General features: G+C 40.1%; 1 long non-coding RNA gene across 1 annotated transcript; it reads right to left on the bottom strand.

Moving 5' to 3' along the window:
• Positions 1–4624: 4624 nt before the first annotated feature.
• On the bottom strand, positions 4625–9300 carry LOC109302991. Its single transcript, XR_002098979.1, has 2 exons — positions 9085–9300; positions 4625–6069 (listed from the first exon to the last, which is right to left on the bottom strand). It is a non-coding gene; the product is annotated as an uncharacterized LOC109302991 (long non-coding RNA).
• Positions 9301–10218: the final 918 nt, after the last annotated feature.

Genomic DNA, 10218 nt, shown 5'->3' with positions numbered 1-10218 from the left:
GCAGGGAGGTGGGCGGCTCAACGCAGAAGCGCCCCCTACTGGCCCGCCTCACGTGGTGGAAACAGCGGAGGGATACGAATACCCAGCTGTGTTCCTGAGGTGGGATCTCTGCACCCGCCACACAAGTTAACAAGCTTTAATGTACAGATGTGCACATTTTAAGTGCCCTTATTATGGCCTAAGCATAATGTATAACTTCACCCTGAGTTTCTTCTCCTGGGCCGTATTTTATCCCGTTTGGTAAGTCTTCTTCCTACCACGTAAGTCATTCTTTCTATGCCATCTCTGATAACTGAAGGGGAAAAAAAGCAAAGCTAAAAACCCTGCTTCTCCGTTTACTGTCCCCACCTTGCCCTACTCTGAAAAAGCAACCCCCTCCCCTACCTTCCAGATTTTCAAAGTACACAGTACTGTTGGATTTTGGTATTTAAAACAGTATCTCAAAGACAGCTGATATTTCCTTAATTGAAAAAGTCATTCCTGCTGGTGTATATTATTATATATTATCACTAATATTTGTATTACATTAATAATCACTAATCACTAAAATCAAGGTGGTGTACAAGTAAGAGGTAGTACCTACCTGGATGAATTTATAATCCAAATAGTTAAGGCTGACAGCATGGAAGCAATGAACTAGTCTTCCCATTTTATAGTGAAAGAATTGAAATACAGAGAGATTGTGATTTTTCTAGCATCACATGAAATCTGTGATAGAGCTTGAAACTGAACTGAAACCTCCTGAGTCTTAGTCAAGCACTTTCATGGTGTTCATAATATTTTAATGCAGAAATATCCTACTTCTCAGTCCATCAGGTTGTTGATAATTTTTAAGAGGACAAGAACTGAAAAAAATCAATACTTTTTCTCCCTGGGGCATCTAGGTGTTGGCCTCTTCAAATCCTTTTGTAAGCAATAGCGTTTAAAAAGGTATTTCATACCACCTCTCACTGTTTAGCTGGAGAAAGATATCAGCAAACTAAATTAGGCAAGATTTCCAAAAGTGACCAGTAATGGCTTATTAATTACAGTAATATGAAAAAATTATGAAGGGTGTTCAAATTTCAGTGCCTGCTCTTTATTTGGTAGTTAGCAAAAAAGTTAAAACATCCCTATACACAAACATAAAAATTGCCCTTGTCACTCAACCCTACTATACTGGCTCCACCCCACCCTCTTAGAGTTAGATTATTTTGAAGCTTTCCCAAGCTGGGCACCTAAAAGCTGTCCTAGATTGTTCAGAATCTGGACCACTCCTTTGTTTTGTTACTCAAGCATTTAATTAAAAAATCAATATTAGCCTTGATAAAGCAGGGAAGGAAAAGATATTTAATTCTGAAAAGGGTGTTTTGGGGTTTTTTGGGGGGGTTGTGTAAGGAAACTTTCTGTATTAGCAACATCCAAGTTCCATTCTTAGCTATTTAAATTCTCAAACGGAATAAAAGTGAAGTACTTAACAGTGATTTTATAAAAGCATGCAAGGGTTGTGAGAAAACAAGATAAGAGCCACTAACAATCCAAGGCCAAAAGTGCTAGAGAGAGAAAAAGGCACTTCATATCAAAATATCAAATGTCATGGTTGTAGTATAAAATCTTACAAATGGAACATAATTGGGCACAGACACAAGACAGTCCCATAATAGTCTCCCCAATTACAACATCATAGTACTTCTTACCAAGATATACAAAGCATGCACGGACAAGTCTGGCAAAAATTACTTCTTAATTTAATTTAGTTAAACCTCCAGCAAAATCAAGAATAAGACCCACAGCATCTTCATTGTTTCTCCTCCACTTCTGATAGTAGCCTTAAGTATGACATTTTGGAAGATGTCTTACTCCATCATCATAATTTTAAAATTTATTTTTGACTGAAAATACAAAAAGTTACTGAGGAAATAACAGCACTTTGAAGTACTTTAAAGTACTTCTGCATTTGTTAGGGAGGGCATGAAATAGGGCAGGGGAAGTTGAGGGAGATATGGAGAAGCAGGGAAGGAAAGGGAAGTTACTTACCACTAACTGGAGTTTCTCAGGGTGTTTTCCTTAAAACAATCCAATTGATAGCTCTCTCTCTGCTCTTGCCAAGGCTCAGCAGAGCGCAGTCATACTGATACTGAGGAGTGCATGCATGGAGCATGGCAATGGAGTTGCAATAAAATTGTACCCTTTTCTCTCTCTCCGGGGAGTTATGGTTGTACCCTTTGTCCTGGCATAAACCTGTTCCTCAGAGGTGTAAACATTACATTGTCCGTATAAATGTTTCCAAAGCAGTGGCTATATAACCTGGAGGAAGACTCTGGAATCCCAGGCAAACAACTGGAGAACTATTTCAGCATCCACTCCCAAAGTATTTATGATGGCATTAGGTTTACTGAAGGAGGGCATGGGGATTTTGAGTGACCACCTTACAGATATACAAAATGGAAACATTCTAAAAAAAGCCACTGAAGTCCTTTGGGCTCTGGTAAAATGGGCCCTGCCCGCCACTGGGGAGATCATCTACCATAATGATGCTGTAGTACTATAAGAATGACAGACTAGAACCAAAAAAAAAAAAAGGTGGGGTGGAGTGGGGGGGAGTAAAAGAAGAAAATAAAAAGTAAAATAAAACTGTTCAGGAAGCAAAAGAACAAAGAAGTGGAAAATGGGTAGTTTTTAAAGAATGGCTGTTAGGCAAAGCGTATGCTTTGGAACAGACTGCAGAAACTCCCTCTCAAGCTAATGCATGCCATTTCTATATAGAACAGGCATAAAGTGAAGAAACAAGATATATGAACACTGTATGGGTATTTGCTAGGGTAAAAAATTGTGAGCTCTAGTGCCTGAGGACATCCACACCTACAATGGGATGTGCATATTATTGAGCATTTGGAGGAGAAACAGTAGGGAAGTGGCACAGATGATGTGGAGGTACAGGGCAGCTCTGAAATATGTAGTTACCAGTCCTGCATTGTTTTAAAAAACTCAGTCTAGGTCCTTGCATGAAGGCAACCTGTCAGTGTTGATAGCCATCTATGTGAATAATTTAATATTTATTTATATTTATTAGAAATCTGGAAAACTGCCATAAAAAGTCTTGGTAAACTGAAGTCAAAGCTGAAGACTGAGTTATACAAGTTGTGTGAGATAGAAAGGCAACTGAGGATGAAAATTTTTAAGAGTGGAGCATTTATATAGTGTTAAATGGCTTACCTGATTATTTCATTGCCTTTTGTGACTTAGATTGTGGGAAATTAATTTCTAGAAAAGATTTTTCATCTGTATTGATCAGTATCTTTAGACACAATATTTTATTTTTATGGTTAGTTTTTATTTTTTTTCAATATCTGTAGATTATATTCTAGATAGAAAACTGGTTGGATTGTCAGGCTCGAAAAGGGTAGTAATCAATGGCTCAATGCATAGTTGGCAGCCAGTATCAAATGGAGTGCCCCAGAGGTCAGTCTTCGGGACGTTTTTGTTCAATATCTTCATCAATGACCTGGAAGATTGAATGGAGTGCATCCTCAGCAAGTCTGCAGATGACACCAAGCTTTGGAGAGTAGTAGATATGCTGGAGGGTAAGGCATAGGATTCAGAGAGACCTCGATAAATTGGAGAATTAGACCAAAAGAAATCTCTGAGGTTCAATAACAAAGAGTGGAAAATCTGGCATGTAGCATGGATCAATTCTGTGCACCAGTACAAGCTAAGAACCAACTGGCTAAGCAGCAGCTCTGCAGAAAAGGAGGACCTGAGGGTTACAGTGAACAGTAAGTTCAAGATGAGCCAACAGTGTGTCCTTGTTGTGAAGAACGATAATGCCACACTGGGCTGCATTAGTAGGAGCATTGCCAGCAGATTGAGGGAAGTGATTACACCCCTCTATTCAACACTGGTGAGGCCACATCTGGAGTACTGTGTCCACTGTTGTGCCCCCCAGTACAAAAAGGATGTTGACAAATTGGAGAGAGTCCAGCAGAGGGCAACAAAATGGTTAGGGGCCTGGGGCACATAACTCCTGAGGAGAGGCTGAGGGAACTGGGCTTTTTTAGTCTGGAAAAGAGAAGACTGAGAAGGGATTTAGTAACAGCTTTCAGCTACCTAAACAGTGGTAGCAAAAAGAATGGAACTAAACTGTTCTTAGTGGTGGCAGATGACCGAACAAGGAGCAGTGGTCTCAAGTTGTAGCAAGGGAAGTTTAGGTTGGACATTAGGAAAAACCTTCTCACCAGCAGGGTAGTAAAGGACTGGAACATGTTAACCAGAGAGGTTGTGGAATCTCTATCCTTGGAAGTTTTTAAGACCCAGCTAGACAAGTCTTGACTGGGATTGTATAGATGGGGATCGTCCTGCTTCAAGCAGGAGGTTTTACTTGATGACCTCCTGAGGTCCCTTACAACCCTAATTTTCTATGACTATGATTAATATTAGGCATCCAGCAATCCAGCTGGTTAGCATTTATTTCATTTGTATAGTATTTCTTAATAATGTTTCAATGACCATTATGACAAAAAAGTCTTATGTTTTGAATCATTATTTAAGTTATTTGGAATTCAAGAATGGCTCCAATAAATTTTTAAGAACTTGTTAACTAAAGGTTCTGTTCCTTGTAGGAATGTAATTGATATGAACCTTCCACCAAAAGATAAAAACCTTTTTAATAAAGTTAAGCCATTACAAACAAACATTCACATAGCCAGACTGTTGTTTCACATGATATGGGCCTAAGCAGAAGGAATAAGGCAGTCTAAAACTCTTAATTTTCTATGAGTTGCTCAATTTAGTATTTGCTTGTTGTGTTTTTCATTGTTTCCATTATCCAACACTGCATACAATATCCAAGAGCTCTGAAAATACTGCAATTATTACAACCAATAAAATCCCTAAAAGGTAGGGAAATCGTATTCCCATTCTCTAAATTAGTTTAACAACCAAGTTTTTGTAAGGTAGTTAGGCACACAACTCTCAGATTTCAGTGAGAGTTAGGCATCTAAATACCTTCAAAACTGGTTTAAGATACTTGCCCAAAATCAGAGTCTGTGGCTGAGCCAGGAATTGAATGCAAATAATCCAAGTCCCAACCCTAGTGCCCCAATTCTTTATTCAAATGATAGGATCTAGTAGGGTGGGGAGGCTACCAAAACAAAGGGAAGGTTGTAAGAAGTTGAAACACTGCAGTGCAAACCAAAGGACATTTCATTTCCATATGCCCTGCTCACTCGTACCCTTCAAGGACAACTGTACTCTGTCAACCTTCTAATGCACATACTTTGATTATATAGGGGTATCATTTCTGTCTTTTTTACTCTTACCTATACTACAGAAGTGACAGAATACTTAAGTTTGAATAAGGAGTTTCCAAGCTGAAAAGATTGAGAAATGCAGATCCAGAAGGCCTTTCTTACCACTGTATATCTGTGCAGTGGGCCCCTCTTCCTAGTGCAAATACTTTGCACTGCAAGCAGATATGTACACTTTGTTTCAGTCAGACTACTTGCGGGCTAAAGAACTATGTATCAGGAGGGATGTGCCCTCCTCAGAGTTAGTTCCGAAGCTCCCATTGACTTCAGTGACAGAGTATCAAGCCTGTAGCAAGTAATGATGAAAGAACTGGACCCTTTTATGGTCACAGATTGACAATATCCCTAGTATTCTTGCAAATTTGGGGCTAGATTTTCAGTCCGGATGTTATTTCCAAGCTATCTTTTCCCATGGATTTATTTTTGACCCAAGATTTTCTGATAATGGGTATAACTTAACTATGTTTCAAGACAAAAACGTTTATTCATGTAAGAATGCTGTGTTCCAAAAGCCTGAAGTACAGATTACTAACCTGCAGAAATTCAAGCCTATTCATTCAACAGTCTAATATAACTGGTTAATTATTGAAATTCTTGGTAGAAATACTTAACTGCCCCAAGGCAGTAGAACAACTATCTTTTATCAGCAACAAGCTAGCCATACGGTGTTTTTTTTTTGTTTTAAATGAGATGCATCAAGGTCACACATCTGGAGTGCTGGAGGAGTTAGACTGGCAATTTCAAAGCTCTTTTGTTCATGAAATCTCATCTTCAAAGCAGAGCCCTGTAAATCATGAAGAAAGTTACTGTCTATTGCCATAAAAGATAACTTCCAACAACTGCTACAGATGAAGTGAATGCTTATTCAAAATCTAAATGCTAACCAAATGCACACTGAATTCAAGTATTATATGTACTGTGTGTTACTTAGAAATTAAATATAATTTTGATTTAGATTGGAGACTTTCATGAGCATATAAACAAGAACATTTTAATAAAAATACTACACAAAATACATTTTAATAATAATACTACATAAAAACTCATGGCAACCACCAATCCACAAGAAGTCTGTGTGACCATCCCACCAAAACCTTCAGTGTGCCCACCTAGGCAAGAGTATGGAGGAATGGAGGCTGCCCTTGGCCTACCTTCCCTCTTTTAGACCTTAAGACAAAGTCAAAAGGCCAGACCAAGTCCAGACATTCAGTGCCTCGATGGTTGTAGCTTCTGCCAGACAGCAACAAATTAGAGCTGCTGCTGACTGCCTCATGCCTCAGCAAGGACATGTTTCTGTCTGGGTGATTTCCCTTAGCTGTTCTCCAACCAAGGAGTACCCACAAGATAGTGTGGGGCTAGAGTTTTGAGGCACCCTATACTCACCTTACTTTAGGGATTGTGATAATGTAGTATTTGATAGGAATTCCCCCACCACAAGTAGCACCACCACATTGCCACCTATCCCTCCAGTTGGATGTTTAGTACGTGATAAGGCCAGAAGGTTCTGGACAGTTGAAACTTGTGACCCACAGTGACCTAGTTTCATTTCTTTGAGCCCAGTTTGATTTAGGTTATATAACTGTTTGGAGCCAAAAAGGTGATTGTCACCTCTATATGAGAGGTGAGAATTTAATTGGGTGAGAGCTGAATGCTTGATAATTGGATAGAATCAATAATTGATGTGACCTCTGAGTGGGTGATTGGCTTCAAAAAGTGGTGTGACCTTGGGGGTATAAGAGAGCTTAGACCCAAGGAGTAAGGGTGGGGGCCTGTCTGTGTGGGTTCAGGTCTCTGTGTGTATTGTGATTTTGGTACGTGTGTGGGGCTAACTAAGTGACTGAGGGATGACTTTTTGCAGATGAGTTCTGAATTGATGCCAAAGGTTCCTCAAGCTCACAGCCAAGCACCTCAGGAAACGTCTCAGTTGAGGCCTGATCCAGAGGGAACCAGGGCTTTTCCAAAGGATCTGCTAGTAGGCCAGGGTAACATGTCACCAGGGATCCTGGTTTTCTCTGATTTAAAAAAAAAAAATCCCTAATTTTCAGGTTAAAAAAAGTAACCCAAAATCCTTATTTTTCCATGATTAAAATGAAATGCCAGTAATACAAACGCACACAACACAAAATCTACATTTTTCCATGATTAAAATGAAATGCTAGTAATACACACACACAATGGTGTCTAATTTTGATCATGGAAACATGGGGATTTGGGGTTAATTTTTTTAACCCAAAAATTGAGGATCCATTTTATCAGAGAAAACAAGGACCCCTGTATATCCCCTACCCTTTTGGCTGAGGAGGTCAAGTACCCAAGTAAAGGGGCAAGACTTCTGAGGGAGCTGGGAATGTGAAGTTGGGTGTCTTCGTTCTTATATTAAGTAAGTTTGCTGTTAACTGTGCTTGCAATGCTGTTGGAAGTAAGGGGGAAGAGGGTAAATTGATTTCTGTCCTTCTCCTCTATTCCTTATTTGTACATTTATCTTTTCCTGTAAGCTTTCGTTTAGGTGTCATATATATATAGTACTATTTTGTTAATTCTTGTTAGTTATTACAATATAGTCTTGTTGTTTAACTTTAACTGAAGTCTGTAATCACTACTAATTACATATTCACTTAAATAAGCAGGGCTGTAGGTTTGAACTAGTAAGAGTACTGGGCTGCCACACCTTCCACTAAGGAGGACTCTTAAAAGGTTTAACACCCCTCATTTACCTAATTAAGATTCGGTCTCCAACAAGGGTGCAGTTACAATTCTGCATCTTGATATGCTAGCGTGAATTCCGGGGCCTGTGTGAAGTCCTAGTGTTTTCATTTGGACTATACACAAATAAAAAAAATTACCACAAACTGCTTCTGATGCAGGGTTCTCATCTACCTCCAATAATTAGGAAGCATTGAAAAGGACTAGGTACACAAGCTCTCACAATTCTGTCTTTATTCCTGATGGTAAACTGAATATAGAGAGAATTACAGAAAAACAAGGGAACTACACAGGTAACTAGATTCCAACTCAAATGTAAAACTGTGTATGATCTACAGCACTTCTAGTGTTTACAACTATTTCAGTAATTTATTTTTACTTCTAGAAAAATGGTGGTTCAACTGAATTTATTAACAGCTGAAGGGGCCTGCCGGGGTTAGCTTAATTGCTTAAGTGTTTCCCTTTGAAATAACTTTGAAGATATATACAGGGCCTTGATCCCTTTCTAAAAATATATGATCAAAGACTCCTAACTATGTACTGACCCTTTTACAATTGGGCCTAATAAATCAAACTGGGCACATCTACTAGACACTTACTGAACAGTAGACTAATTAGTTGTGCTGTACATGTCTTGATGTCTACATGTGCACCCCTAGTAGGCTGGAATGAACTAATCTACCCTACAGCAGTGCACGTGTTGATGCTGCCCTTCCTGTCTGGGGCACAAGGGTGCTTCAGGGTGGGGACTGCCTACCAGCTGGCCTGGCACTGAAGCACTCTCATGCCCCAGCCAGTCCCTCTGCAGCATGTTCAGCCATGGGGAGTAGCCCTGGGCTGGCAGGCTGAATCCTGGGTCCCCCTGCCAGCCAGGGCTGCTCTAACCCAGCTCAATATGCTCTGCTCCTGAGTGCACGTTCAAACAGCAATAACCCTGGTTTGGAAAATTAAAATAAACTCTGGGGATACTGAAAAGTGAAAATGGGTATTATGTGTTTGAAATATTCATTTTCACTTTCAAAGCCTTCAATACCAGTTCAAAACGAGTCCAAATGTTTAAATCTCTCCTATGGTTTATGGTTAGGGGTCAACTCACACCAAGGTGGCAGCCAGCCCATTTTGCAGGTAGATCGTGGAGGCAGCCATCATTCTCATGGATCAATCGTGGCAAAGCCTCTTCATACCTCTGATTGGCTGAGGGGGGCCCCAGTGCTGCCACCCTCACATCTGATTGGCTGCAAGGTCTGATCTGTCATACAGCCCTGTCCCTTGCTGCTGATTGGCTGAGGGCTGTCATGCAGCCCCACGCCATAGCAATTGCTGGAGAGGGGTGTGGCCACATGATAGGCAGCTCTCAGCCAATCAGCACCAAGGGGCAGGGGTAGCAAACATCTTGGGCACCCCTTTTTGCTAGTAGTCTCTCTTCTCCCTCTGAGGAGCCAGCATTTTATTGTCATTAAATTTTTTCCACAGATTTTGCAAATATCACTCAATTTCACAGGCAATGCTAGAATTCATGATTTCCACAAAATCCATAAAACTGCAATCTTAATAGGTCCCTATTTATGGGGGTCAGCCTTGCATGGGTTGTGAGCAGCATTGGAACTGATCCTCATTATAGGCCTCTCTTTCTCGAGGCAAAGGAGTAACTGCTTTCAGAAAGAAGTATTTAGTGTTCATATGGAATAGGTACTAACCAGTGGGTTACACCACAATTTGTGATAAAGGCAGAAGTGGCATGTTTAATATCTGGACTCCTAGCCCAGGCAGAAGCATGGTGTACTGGTTTCAACAGCAAGACACAATACAGCCAAGTACAGGGACTTTTTCTGAAAGAGAATGGGTAAGACTCAGTTCTATTGTACTAGACAGATATTTTTCTCCCCCACGCTGTCTAAAGTGACTGTGCAGTCTCTCATCTTACCTGATAAGAAAATTGGGGGCATGGGAGGAGGGGACAAGATGAAGGAGATAATTGTTCCCGTCTGTTATCCAAGTGTAGAACTGTGAATTGCATATAAATATTAACATTGGCCACTAGAGCAATGATTCTCAACCAGGGTGATGCAGGATTCTTTTAAAGATGCTGTGGGGCACCACTCAACCTTAGCATTGTTAGATGCAAACACCTACAGATGATTCACAAGATAAACCCAGAAATTTCAAACAGAAATCCATAGTGTTAAAAACATTCTGACCTGTTGTGGTCTGAGTTCCTTACAACAGAAGA

Source organism: Gavialis gangeticus, unplaced genomic scaffold, assembly GCF_001723915.1.
Source record: "Gavialis gangeticus isolate Ggan-Ray unplaced genomic scaffold, GavGan_comp1, whole genome shotgun sequence".
In the NCBI taxonomy this organism is placed as follows: Eukaryota; Metazoa; Chordata; order Crocodylia; family Gavialidae; genus Gavialis; species Gavialis gangeticus.
Note: the sequence above shows the minus strand (reverse complement) of the source record. Positions and strands in the feature narration are given on the sequence as shown.